The sequence below is a fragment of the Herpailurus yagouaroundi genome, unplaced genomic scaffold (assembly GCF_014898765.1).
Source record: "Herpailurus yagouaroundi ecotype Mexico unplaced genomic scaffold, PumYag 28, whole genome shotgun sequence".
Lineage (NCBI taxonomy): Eukaryota > Metazoa > Chordata > Mammalia > Carnivora > Felidae > Herpailurus > Herpailurus yagouaroundi.
In genome coordinates, this window is record NW_024412376.1 from 81,010,519 (window position 1) to 81,023,069 (window position 12,551).

The 12,551-nt window shown below is 34.3% G+C and overlaps 1 non-coding gene across 1 annotated transcript; it reads right to left on the minus strand.

Annotated features, from left to right (window-relative positions):
- Positions 1-1,820: 1,820 nt before the first annotated feature.
- LOC121040409 (U6 spliceosomal RNA) lies at positions 1,821-1,925 on the minus strand. Its single transcript, XR_005795272.1, has one exon. It is a non-coding gene; the product is annotated as a U6 spliceosomal RNA (small nuclear RNA).
- Positions 1,926-12,551: the final 10,626 nt, after the last annotated feature.

Genomic DNA, 12,551 nt, shown 5'->3' on the forward strand with positions numbered 1-12,551 from the left:
TTTACTCTAGATTATTGTCAACCTGGCTAAAATTTCCCAATGACCTTTGTAGTGTAGATATCATGTATAATCTTTTAATATGACTCACTTACAATGATTTTTCTCATTCTAAGTGTAGGTTGTGACAATTTAAAGCATAGTTTACATGTGACACTATTAAAAATTATGGGTTTTTTTTCAGTTTAGTTATTTTGAAAGAGGGAGAGCATGAGTGGGAAAGGGGTAGAGAGAGAGGGAGAGACAGAATCCCAAGCAGGCTCTGCATGTTAGCATGAACCCTGACACAGGGCTCAAACTCAAAAACCATGAAATCATGACCTGAACCCGAAATCAAGAGTTGGACAGACTGAGCCACCCAGGCACCCCATAAAAAATGTTTTATATTATATACAGGTTAATTTGACAATAACATGTCTATTCAGTCCATGCCATCTGTCTGGTTATAATAAATACATATATTATTTCTTTAAAAATATAGTTCATCTATTTTGATCACAGACTTCTGTTGATTTAGAGAAATTGGGGAGTTCTTTTCACAAAGCAATTATTTAAAGTTACCATCGCTAAATTGTGTCTGGTTCAAGAAGTCCAATTAAGTAAAGTACTTTCTTTGTACTTTCTTAAAAAAAAAAAAAGACTATTTTCAGAGCAGTTTTATCTTAACAGCCATACTGAGTGGAAAGTACAGTATTTCTATATACCTCCTTCCCCCACACACTCACAGCCTACCCCATTGTCAGCATCCCCCACCAGAGAATTACATTTGCTTACAATCAATAAACCAATAGTAACACATCATTATCACTCAAAGTCCATAGTTTACCTTAGACTTCACTCATGGTGTTATATGTCTTATGGGTTTTGATTAATGTATAATGACATGTATCAAACATTATAGTATCATAGAAAATAGTTTCATTGCCCTAAATGTCTTCCGTGTTCCACATATTTATCCCTTCCTCCCCCTGTACTCTGGCAACCACTGATCTTTTTCACCATCTCCATAGTTTTGCCTTTTCCAGAATGTCATATAGTTAGTATCATGCAGTTTGCAGCATTTCAGATTATCTTCCTTCACTTTGTAATATGTCTTTAGGGTTTTCCCATGTTTTTTCAAGGTTTAACAGCTTTTTTTTTTTTTAGTACTGAATAATATTTCATTGTCTGGATGGGCCACAGTTTATTTATCCTTCACTTACTGAAGGACATCTTGGTTGCTTCCAAGTTCTGGCAATTATAAATAAAGCTATTATAAACATTCATGTGCAAATTTTTGTGTGGGCATAAGTTTTCTAGTCATTTGGGTAAACACCAAGGAGCACGACTGCTGGGTCGTATAATAGGGATATCTTTAGTTTTGTTCGAAACTGCTAAACAGTCTTCCAAAGTAGTTGTACCATTTTGCATTCCCACCAGCATGAATGTTGTATTTTCTCTGTTGCTCCACATCCATGCCAGCATTTGATGTTATCCATGTTTCGGATTTTAGTCATTTTAATGTACGTGTAATGGGAACAATCTTATTGTTGCTTTAATTTGCAATTCTTTTTTTCTTATTTTTTACAATGTTTACTTATTTTTGAGAGACAGAGACAGAGCATGAGTGGGGGGGGGGCAGAGAGAGAGGGAGACACAGAATCCGAAGCAGGCTCCAGGCTCTGAGCTGTTGGCACAGAGCCAGATACGGGGCTCGAACCCACAAACCATGAGATCATGACCTGAGCTGAAGTCGGACACTTAACTAACTGAGCCACCCAGGCGTTGCATAATTTGCAATTGTTTGAAGAATGATGTCGAAGACCTTTTCATACACTTGTTTGAAAAATATGGAATGTGTCACAAACTTACGTGTGCACATGCTAGAGGATATGCTAATCTTCCCTGTACCATTCCAATTTTAGTATATGTATTTCCAAAGTGAGCATTGTCCTTTCTTTTGACCCCCAGGGTAAAGGATGTAATAGACATACAATAATGAAATGAATTGGAATGTGCCACTCATGGAACTGTCATATCTATTTCCATAAAATATAAATAAGATCAGAGCTGTGGATGCAGAAAAGGAGCAAGAAGCATCTGGGAATATGAAAGAGAAAAAGTAGTAGAAAGGAAACGTACTTTCAGACAGACCACAAAGGCACCACAGGTTCAGTGTGCACAGACAAAAACAGGGCAGATTTTGCAGAGGAAATAAAAAAATGGACGGGAGCGTTATTAGAACTTAGTTTTAGACACGTAGCAAGTGTTCTCCCAATATCTGATTCTTTCACATTTTCTTCCAGTCAGGCCCTGTTTACACAGAGTTAAGAAAATTCTATTTTAGGGGCACCTGGGTGGCTCAGTCGGTTAAGCCTCCGATTTCTGCTCATGTCATGATCTCTCAGTTTGTGAGTTCCAGCCCTGCGTCAGGCTCTGTGCTGACAGCTCAGAGCCTGAAGCCTGCTTCAGACTCTGTGTCTCCCCTTCTCTCTGCCCCTCCCGTGCTCATGCTCTGTCTTTCTCTGTCTCTCAATAATAAATAAACGTTAAAATTTTTTAAAAATAAAATAAAATTTAATTTTAAAGTGTGGGAAAAGAATGTGACCCCACACTTATAAAAAAAATCAAATTGCTTAGGGAAGGAATATTATTTTAAACTCGAAACTGGATACCTATATTTTAAGATGTCTCAGATTCCATCAGTGTACTAGACTCTGTTTTGGTGCTGGAAAATTTTTTTTTTAATTTTTTTTTTTAACATTTATTTATTTTTGAGACAGAGAGAGACAGAGCATGAACGGGGAGGGTGAGAGAGAGAGGGAGACACAGAATCTGAAACAGGCTCCAGGCTCTGAGCAGTCAGCACAGAGCCCGACGCGGGGCTCGAAATCACACACCGCGAGATCGTGACCTGAGCTGAAGTCGGACGCTTAACCAACTGAGCCACCCAGGCGCCCCTGGAAAATTTTTTTTAATGGAACAGACCATTTGAGTGAAATCGTGTGGTATTTTTTTTTTCTCTGACTAACTTATTCCACTTAGAATAATACACTCTAGCTCCATCCATGTTGTTGCAAATGGCAAAATTTCATTCTTCGTGATGGCTGAATAATATTCCATTGTATGTGTGTGTTTCAGAGCAGTTTTTCCCACATCCTTATCCATGCATCAGTTGATAGACATATAGTTTGACTATTGTTGATAATGCTGCTATAAACATCAGGTTGCATATACCCCTTCAAATCTGTATAATTTGTATAGGATAGGTTTTTTGTTTGTTTGTTTGTTTGTTTGTTTGTTTGTTTGTTTGTTTTAGTTTCTTGAGGAACCTCCATACCGTTTTCCAGAGTAGCTGCACCAGTTTACATTCCCACTAACAGTGCAAAGGATTCCTTTCCTTCACATTCTTGCCAACCACTGTTGTTTCCTGTGTTCTTAATTTTAGCCATTCTGACTGGTATGAGATGATATCTCATTGTAGTTTTGATTTGTATTTCCTTCCTGATGAGTGATGTTGAGCATCTTTTCATATATCTGTTGGCCATCTGTATGTATTCTTTGAAGAAATGTCTGTTTATGTCTTCTGCCCATTTCTTACTGGATTATTTATTTGGGGGAGTGTTGAGTTTGATAAGTTCTTTATAGATTTTGATACTAGCCCTTTGCCTGATATATCATTTGCAAATATCTTCTCCCATTCTGTAGGTTGCCTGTCAGTTTTTGTTTTTGTGGGTGTTTTTATTTATTTATTTGAGTGAGAGAGCACACGTGAGAGTTGGTGGGGAAAGAGAAGGGAGAGAGAATCTTAAGCAGTCTTCATGTACAGGCCTGGAGTCCCACATGAGGCTTGATCTCATGACCATGAGATCATGACCTGAACTGAAATTAAGAGTTGGACACTTAACCAACTGAGCCACCAGATGTCCTGCCTTTTAATTTTGTTTCTTGTTTCCTTCACTGTGCAAGAGATTTTTATCTTTAAGCAGTCCCAATAGCTCCTTTTTGCTTTTGTTTCCTTAGTCTCCAGTAATGTGTCTAGTAAGAGGTTGCTATGGCCGAGGTCAAAGAGATTGCTGCCTGTGTTCTCCTCTAGGATTTTGATGGTCCTGCTTCACATTTAGGTCTTTCATCCATTTTGAATTTATTTTTGTGTATGGTGTAATAAAGTGGCCCAGATTCATTCTTTAGTATCTTTAAAGGACTAAATGAAAAACAACATCTTAAAACTTCAATTCTATACTAGTGAAAATATTTTAAAAAGTAAAAAGGAAATACTTCTTTTCTATTATAAATGGTAAAGAAGTTTTTTAGGAAGAAAGAAAATGATTTTAGATAGAAACATGAATTTTCAAAAAAGGATATAGACCACCAGAAATAAATACCTATTATTCTATTTCTATTATTTCTATTCTAAATACCTACTTATTCTATGAATAAATATCTATTATTTGCACTCTTTTTGCACATACATTTGCACTCTTTATTTCTACTTATTTCAATCTCTTCTTAAACGTTGAATTTTAAGAAAAAATAATAACAGTTAGGTCTGAGGTATATAGAATATGCAAAAATAAAATATATTAAAACAATAGCATAAAGGCCAGTGAGGGGAAGAAACTGAAGTATACTATTACACGGTCCATGATACACATGGCATGGCATAAAACCACTTGAAAGTAGACTGTGAAACACTAAAGGTGCACATTATAAAATCTAAAGCAAAATAACAAACTGTTATTGCTAATAACACAACAATGGACATAAAATGGAATGATAAAATATATAATTAATAGATAATTAAGAGATGTGAGAAAAAGAAGGAAAAGGGAACAAAGAAAACTGGACAACTGGAAAAAGATAGCACCATGATGGTTTTATTCCTACTAACCAAGCCATTAATCCCCTCAATGCAAATAGTCTTAAACCCCCCAAAATAAATTTTTAAAAAGGGCAAAGTATTTGAATACACACTTAATCAAGGTCATATATGAATGGCAAATGAGCAGATGAGAAAGTTTTCAGCACGATTAGTCAAATGCATAAGGGAAATGCAAAATAAAACAACAGTGGGATATCATTACACACCCATTAAAATGGCTAAAATTAAAAAGACAGGCCATACAAAATCTGGCAAGAAAAGAAAGAACAGGAATTCCAATAAACTGCTGGTTAGAATTAAAAATGGTATAACCATTTAAAAACCGTTTGGCAACTTTGTAAAAATCTTGGACATTTACCTACTAGATGATGAAGCCATTCCACACTTAGTGTTCACCTGAGAGAAATGAAAGCACATGTCTATATAAGAGATGTGCACAATATTTATAGGAATTCAATTTACGAAAACCTAGACTTGGAAATTACTGAAGGGCCTTTCAACAGGTGAATCAAAAGTCAATTTGTGGCATTTTCATACTACCTAGCAACCAATGAAGAATGAACTATCAATACCTATAGTAGCATAGATGAACTCAAAACAATTACCCTCAGAGAAACAAAAAGCTAGACCTCAAAAAAGCACTTGGTGTATGATATCATCTGTATAAAATTCTAGAGAATATATAGTGACCAAAAATGTATCTTTGTGATTTTCTGGTGGTGGGATGAGGCTTCAAGTCATGGGAAAAGACATCACCAAAGAGTACTAGACATTTGGGGAGGGTGATGGCTATTTAGTTTGATTGTGCTGATGTTTTCACAGGAAGATACTTTACCAAAACATACATTTGCACTCTTTATTTTTTTTAACGTTAATTTATTTTTGAGAGAGAGAGAGAGAGAGAGAGCGCATGCAGGAGAGGAGGAGGGGCAGAGAGTGAGAGGGAGACAGAAGATCCAAGCAGACTCTGTGCTGTTAGCTCAGAACCTGATGTAGAGCTCAAACTCACAAATCATGAGATCATGTCCTGAGCCAAAGTTGGACACTTAACCAACTGAGCCACCCAGGTGCCCCTAAATTTACACATTTTAAATATTCACTTATTGCAATTGGATCCAAATTCATTTAACACATCATGAATAAATTATTTTTACTGTGGGGATGTAAGTTGATTTTAACACTGGAAAAGCCAAACTTTGCGTTATCACACACATGGGGGGGGAAAAAGAAAATCATTTTCAACATGAGAGATGGAGAAGCATTTGCTAATATTCAAATCACATATATGTTAAAAACTCATGATAACCATTACATACTACATGATAAATATTTTCTCACTTGGATAAAAAACATTTGCCATATTTTTAATCAGCATCATAACTAATGGACAACTTATTAAATTACGCCCCCCAGAGATGAGGAATAAGAAACAGTGCCTACAATCACCACTTCTGTTTAGCATTATAGTAGAGATTCTAGTGAGAGGAAGGGAAGCCAAAAATGAAGAATGAATGAGTGAAGGAAGGGAGGAAGGAAGGAATATAGATAGAGTATTTGAAAGGGAGAAACAAAATTGTCATTACTTATAGATGGCATCATTATATCCATAGAAAATTCCAGCGGAATTTACAAACTATTTAGTAAGTTAATTAGTGAGTTAATAACTAAATTATCCACTTCACTTGGTGTGAAAAATCAATTACACATCTATAAATATGCATCAAAATAAGAAAAAAACCTCTAAATACAAAAATAAATAGCATTTACCTTAAACAAAAAAATGTTAAAGAGAAATCTAACAAAAGATCTGAAAGACTTCTATGTTAAAAATCTATTTAAAAATATTTAGCAAAATTAAAGAGACCAGAATAAATTTAAAGTGATGCTCTTTTGTGGCTAGAAAGACTCAGTGTTGTAAAGATGTGGTTTTCTCAAGTGAAGGGTAAACTCAATTGCCTCCCACAGAACATTGTAGCTCGTTATGAGCGCGTGTGTGTGTGCGTGTGTGTGTGTAGACAAACTGATCTAAAAATTATACAAAATATAATCAAGAAAAAACAGGCACAATGCTAGACAATGATACCAACAGAACAGAAGAGTGTGTCAAGAAACAAATGCATGTATCTTCATCTGATATAAGGCTGTGGGATGTAATAAATGATGCTAGGTAAATTGTATATTCAAATGGAAAAAATAATTTGTAATGAATTATGCATATTTGTCTGATTGGTAAAATCATTAATGCCTTTAGAAAAAAAATGGGTGATCATGATGTTGAGGTAGGTAGAAATTTCTTAAAGATTATGCCAAAAGCTCCTTTAATAAAGGCAAAACTGCAAAACTGGATGCATTAATGTTGATAACTTCTTATAATAAAAATTGAAAAAAATCCCAAATATTGGGATATATGCATTTGACATCCATGATTAACAAAAAGTTCTACACACTGAAATGTAAATTTCTATTGTTACAATTCTTCACGAGACACTTCACACTAAATGATACCCAAATGATAAATAGGCATATAAAAAGGTGCTCAATTTTGTTAGCTATCATAGAAGTATAATCTAAAACACAAACCTCTACACGCCCACCAGAATAGCTACCAGAAAAAAAAAAAGATAGATAATATCAAGTGTTGGTTAAATATGAAACAACTGAGGGGCGCCTGGGTAGTTCAGTCGGTTGGGCATCCAACTTGGCTCAGGTCATGATCTCACGGTTTGTGGGTTCGAGCCCCGCATCTGGCTCTGTGCTGACAGCTCAGAGCCTGGAGCCTGCTTCGGATTCTGTGTCTCCCTCTCTCTCTGCCCCTCCCCTACTTACACTCTGTCTCTCTCTCTCTCTCTCAAAAATAAATAAACATTATTATTTTTTTAAATATGAAGCAACTGAAAGTCATAAGATTCACTGATTTAACCACTTTGGAATACAATTTGGTATTATCTACTAAAGTTTTACATATAATAAATGATTCAGTGAGTCCATGTCTATGTATACACGCAAAAAAATTCATAGACCTATTTCCCAGAAGACATGAGAAGATTTCTCATAACATCTACTATGCAAAGGGTCATCTTAATAATCCTAAACTGGGCTATTTTAAAATATTAAGCATGGAACAACAAAAATATAAAAACAAACTAAATAAAACTAAATAATACAAATTATATACATATATGTGTATATAATTATGTGTATATATATATATATATACATATATAATTGTTTTGGAATACTCATGATTACAAAGGTAATATTTCTGTCTAATCCAAAAATCCTAATTCAAATTCAATTTTACATAACTCTAAAAGTTGTTTCTAAAATTTGTTGGGAAATATTAGCACATGAGCAGAGCTAAGTTAATTTTGAAAAAGGAGAATGACAAGATCTTGATTAAATATATATCAAAATACTCTAAATTGACAGGAATTTGAAAAGAACACTACAGATACAGAAATAAAAAATAAAACAATTTAAGAGAAGAGAAATTTCAGAAAAAGACCTCTGCATATATAGATACATTTTATGTAATACATAAGAAATGAAATACAATGGAAAGATAGTGGACAACAGTAATCTCAACATAACATAATGTTGACATAACCAGCTATTCATTTTAGGAAAATATTACAAAATACTTCATAATACAGGCCAAAGGAAATTCTAGAAAGTTAAAGCTTTAAGCTTCTAATTTCTGACAATGGTCTTCATTATTAAGATAAAATTTAATCATAAAAATAATTAAGCATGATGGGGAAAGTTTAAAAATATCTTGTCACAAAATGGCTGAAATATATACTAAGGTCAACATATTCTAAGGTCAAAAGTAAAGAGAAAATAGAACACTACTGAATACTGAAGCACCCCTCTTTTTTCCTAAGAAGCAATAGAAAATTACAATAAATTGGGACTGGTTCTGATTATAAAACATAAAAGTGGACCTAAATAAAAAATCTAGAGCCCATACTGGGGATTGAACTCATCATAAAATGAGTTAGTAATCCAAAGCTGTACACCCTCAATGGAAGCAAGAGCCTGGTTTAATCCAACTGCCATGCAAATATACAGCTTGTGTTTGTATGATCTGGGAAGTTTAAAGAAGTTCAGGATTACTCTGGCCCTTAGAACACAGTAGCTGTGGTTTTGCAAAGCCTATATAAATAGGTTTTGAAATGGTCAACATAAAATCAAAGATTTTGGGTGCAGAGGAAAATAAGGAACGATGTCTGGGAACAAACAGAAATGACAGGAGGGAGAAACAGGAGAAAACTTCAGATACTAGAATAAATTGACATGGGCTATTGAAAATTTAATGATAGCAACTACCTATAAAATAAATTTTGTCAGTTGTGTGTTTTAATTTGAAAATAATGTTTCTGAATTCCAAAAAGTATTTTTGTTTTGTACTTGTCTCCTTAAAATTTTTCATAACTTTTACAATTATTTTTTCTACATTTTCTTTTTAAAAAATGTGTATGTATGTATGTATGTATATATGTATGTATTTAGAGAGTGTAAGAGAGGGGCAGAGAGAGGGATACCAAGCAGATTCCATGCTCAGCACAGAGCCTGGCTCAGGACTCCATCTCAGGTCTATGAGATCATGATCTGAGCCGAAATCAAAAGTCAGATGCTCAACTGACTTGAGTCACCCAGGCATTCCTCTTTCCTACATTTTCTAATGACTTGTTCCATCAAGACTGTGTATTCTCGGGGCTCTTGGGTGGCTCAGTCGGTTGGGCATCCAGCTTTTTATTTCGGATTGGATTGTGGTCTCAGTATTCTGAGTTTGAGCCCTGCATTGGGCTCTGGGTTTACTGTGCCAGAGCCTGCTTGGAATTCTCTCCCTCTACCTCTGCCCCTACCCCACTCATGCTCTCTCTCTCTCTCTCTCTCTGTCTCTCTCTCAAAATAAACTTAATTTTTTAAATGATTGTCTAGTCTTATTTTTTGAGTTGGTTTATATCCATAGAATTATTGACTCCTCCAAATAAAATTGTATTTTTTCTTTAACTTTTCGTGTCAATTGATGTGATTTTTCAGAAATCCTTTCAGGATGATGGTTTCTTTCATGTACGTGATAAAATACAAAGTAGGAGGCCTGTTGCAATTGGTGTGTCGCAATAGAGGGAAATGACTCTCTCCTATGCGGAAGTGGAAGAACTTCTTTTTGTTTCTTAAGTGTAAACAGTGAGAGGTAGCCTTTCCTAGACATGCTGAATGGCATCAGTTCACTATTTCAGTCTCTTCCCCAGAGGTCGGCACTACCAACTGGGCACCATACACAGCAAGGGATCCTGGACAAACCATTCTTACTGTGCCAAAGAGTTCAGTTTGACTGATCTGACTGGCTCTTACAGGACAAGCAGAGAATGTGTAGCTATTACCAAGGAAACCAATAACCAATAAGCGTTCTTCTGTCACTGAGCACTTTATTTTCTTTCTCCCTCCTTCTACAAATGGTTTGGCCATATGTCTATTCCTGTTGTCTTTTCTTTGTGTATCCTAGCTTCAGATCCACCTGAGATTTCCTCCAGGCTATATAGCTAGTGGAGTCTTCCTAAGAGGTTATAGTAAGTAAGGTAGGGTCTTGAGTCACCTTTCAGTTTGTCAGTTTCATAATATTTTAGTTTTTATATGTTGTTTTTTTTAATTTGGACATTCAGCATTGTGTTATACTTGTACCTAAATTCATAGCAGACTATTATGATGCTTTCTAGACAATGCTACTATTTAATTTTATTGTTTATTGTTTCCTCTTCGTTCTTCATTCAAACAACCATTCTTTTTCCTATATAAACATCTACTATAATGGGTTTAATAAATTTCTTCAGGTAGATATTTATCTTTGGTAAATAATATTTAGTGTTATTTCATTGATTATAAAGAGCAATGATGGGGTGGGTGGGAAAGAAAAGAACTGGAAAATTTACAAATCTTTATGTGGTCACATAACCATCAAAAATTGTGATCCATACAGATGCATTAATCTACTTCATGATAACTCAATATTACATCAAGAGTATAACATTGTGTCAGGCTCACTGACTCCTGTACCAAATTACTAATTTGCAGGAAAAGAATGTATAACAATCTAATCTTTTTCCATTAAATTATTATGAATTTTTACCTTGAAAAAAAGGGAAAATTAATAAATAATGGTTTTGCTCAAAAGCGAAATCAACATCTGCCAATTGATGGAGTCAGTCATTATAGATGCCTAATTATATTACATGTTGACATTACAAATATGTGCACAAATATGTGCACTTTATGTTATAATTTCAAAAGATCAGGAGTCTCTCGTCAGATGAAGCCACTGGTTAATATTTCTTTGTCAAAACATGCACTTCCTACTGTCTTTGATATAATTTTGAATCTTTGAAGTCTGTTTTCGTATCCCTCAACTGAATGTTAAGCATATAACTTTTTAGAAGCTCAATTTACATAAAACTATAAAAGAAATGAAGTTTAATTTAAAGACCATTTTACTTACTGAAAGTATGTTTTTCAAAGATGTGAGTGATGTCTATTTGTGGACAAGGATTTTTGTGGCTGCTTTAATGCAATTTTATAAACATTTTTTTGGTATGGAATGGTAAAAATGTCATCAGAATGATTATATAATGTTACAGTTAATACAAATCATGTGAAAGACCCAGTGAAAGAATAGTTATACAGATAAAATTAATGAAAAGTTATTTAATTAGCTGTATTGCTACTACCACAATGAGACATATTGTGGCAAGACGCTTAGACAAGGCTAAGGAAGAGAATCAGCACTATTTTAATTAAATTTCATTGTAAGCCAACATTTTGCTATATATTAAGTATTGTACCCAGACAAAATATCTTTTTTCATATCTATTACTATCTTTAGAAATATTCCTCTAAAAAGACAAGAATACATTCCAAAGATATAAGCTTTCATGATCGACAAGAATGCATTCAGAAGCAGTAAAGTTTCTATATGGCAATTTGCAAATTTCATTATTTCTCTCTACTGTATTTGGGGTCTTCCAAGCTAATTCTCGCCTTAATACAATCCAAATTTCTGATTATGTTTGAAGGATAATAAGCAAATTAAATTTCACTGGGAACATGCAGTTAGCCCCAATTCACCTGACAACATTTCAGTAGCATTCTGTAATGATGATCTACCAATAGCTGGGCTGCGGCTATGAATCCAAGCAGTGTATCTTCACATGATCAAAGCCTGTGAGTCTATTATTATTGCCATGATTTATGATAAGGAAAATAAATTACAGTTACTATTTGTAAAGATCTTTGCATTTTGCAAAATACTCTCAAATGCAACATGTACCACAATAAACCATGGTGTGGGGTATTGTTATTATTATATATTTATATAAATTTAATATTGCTGGAAATATTTGCATCTCAAATTCAGAATTATGGAATTTTATATATCAATCCAATTTACTGAGCTGGAGTTAACTAAAAAATTGTATTCTGTTTTCTTAAGGTGAAGTTGCATTAATTACTAAATTCAGCATTTTATAAATGGAGTAAAAATACATATTTGCAAGGCAACGAGTATATAGCTCTCTATTGTTAATTTTTTTTCTTTAAGTGAACAAAGATTCCCCTGTTCCAAATCCAAAAATAAGAGCAACAGTCTTTGCCAAAATCTGGGCTAGAATTTCAATTACTTATTACTAAGCTGTGT